Genomic DNA, 1840 nt, shown 5'->3' with positions numbered 1-1840 from the left:
GTAGGCATTTGATAGAGCAGTTCCATCTGTGATAATATATTGTAAATAACTATCACAATGAATCAACTCACTTGTTCCCCAGCCTAGTTGGCTACACACTACTGCTGCATCAGTGGAGTCCCAGTTATTATCACAGACAGTGCCCCATGATTCATTAACACACACGTCCACTCTTCCTTCCCAATCATGTGGACCATTGACAAGATTGATTGATCCAGTTTTACATGCTATAAAGAATTGGAAATATACAATGCATACTAGTATTTTTAACATCATTGCTATTCAAGTTTCTAGTACTATTAATTTTTGAGAAATGCATTATTCTATAATAGTGAGTACTATATTTGCTCAAATGACTAGCTCAAATAAACAACCATCTCTGTAATATCATCTAATCATAGATATGCAAATTTTTCCAGTACAGGTGCCCTAGATTTTGCTGGCATTTTTAAAGCAATTTTTGCCTGCAGTGAAAAATAAATGCTAATCAAGCAAACCTAGTACTAAATTTATATCAAAAAGAAATCAAAGAGTTGAATATTACAAATGACACAATTACCAAAGGAGAAAAGGATATAAAGAAAAGGTAAGTAGAGAACATGCGTCATAAAAAATATTTACTTAAGAGGCAGAGTGTGAGTGAGAGGGATAGAGTAATTATGATTATCTTAATTACACTGACAATACAATTAGAATACTGAAATGCAGTAAATACAGATGACATAATATGAGGTACATGCATGTAAGGAAGATAGAGACATGTAAGCAAGTTTATTAATGTTGATGTAAAGCCATGCAGCAAATCTCATTAAAAGAGTAAGGAGATAAATTACTAACAATATTGTACTTACGAATAAGGGTTGAGCAATTAACTCCTTGATAGCCAGTAGTACAATCACAGGTGTAATTAGAAGGAGCTGAAACAAGTGTACAATTACCTCCATTCTGACAAGGACTCAGTTCACATATATAACCTATAGCAGGCAAAAATTAACCTTGAGGTTAACAATGGTGCAATTAATATGGAGTTCATATATGCACATGTATGAATGTCACAAAATATAAGACTAAATGAATGACACTCAAAACTTGTAAGTTACACTGTTTCGCTGAAAATTAAATCCATTCATTCAATTTAACAAAGTAATAATAATTACATAACCTACACCAGCAAAAATAACATTACAAAACGTAAGCCCCAACTATGCAAATGTCATTAAAAATTAATGCTACTGAGTGCATGCATAATTAGCATCACAGTAGAAAACACACTGCAAAAAATTGGGTATACTAAAGCACACAAAACCAGCAAAATTTAAGAAATTGAAACAGCATTGCATTAACTTAAAATCATACCTTCAGAAGGTTTCAGGTCTATACTTCCAGAATAAAAATATGTATAAAAATGACCATAAAGCATTGCCAATATCTTGTCGTCACTGTTATTAGACCAAATAGTAAACTCACCAAGGTTAAATAAAATATAATTGTTATCACTGTTATACACATAACAACCATTATCAAAAGTACTGTAATATTCCCATGAACTGGACGTGAGAGATGGAAGAAGTTTGCCATTCAGTCGTATCTGTGATGAATCATCAGCAGCAAGTACAACAAAAGTAACAGCAGTATCAAAAAAAATGCTAGGAAAACTAGTTATGTTAGAAGCATACTGATGCAGTGGAGGAATGATTATCATATCACGTTCATCAGCTACTGGGAACTGAGCCACAAGTATTGGACTAGTTGAACTAACGTAACAACTAGTTTCAGATAATATAGTTTGAGTGAGTACATCACCTTCTTGAAGCGATAATGAATAATTGCTGTTACCTTC

At 32.9% G+C, this 1840-nt stretch overlaps 1 long non-coding RNA gene across 1 annotated transcript; it reads right to left on the bottom strand.

The window, feature by feature from the left end:
- Positions 1 to 207: 207 nt before the first annotated feature.
- On the bottom strand, positions 208 to 1400 carry LOC109591956 (uncharacterized). Its single transcript, XR_002190093.1, has 3 exons — positions 1357 to 1400; positions 852 to 974; positions 208 to 227 (listed from the first exon to the last, which is right to left on the bottom strand). It is a non-coding gene; the product is annotated as an uncharacterized LOC109591956 (long non-coding RNA).
- Positions 1401 to 1840: the final 440 nt, after the last annotated feature.

This window comes from Amphimedon queenslandica, unplaced genomic scaffold (assembly GCF_000090795.2).
Source record: "Amphimedon queenslandica unplaced genomic scaffold, v1.1 AMPQUscaffold_6738_Cont21306, whole genome shotgun sequence".
Taxonomy (NCBI): Eukaryota; Metazoa; Porifera; class Demospongiae; order Haplosclerida; family Niphatidae; genus Amphimedon; species Amphimedon queenslandica.
Note: the sequence above shows the minus strand (reverse complement) of the source record. Positions and strands in the feature narration are given on the sequence as shown.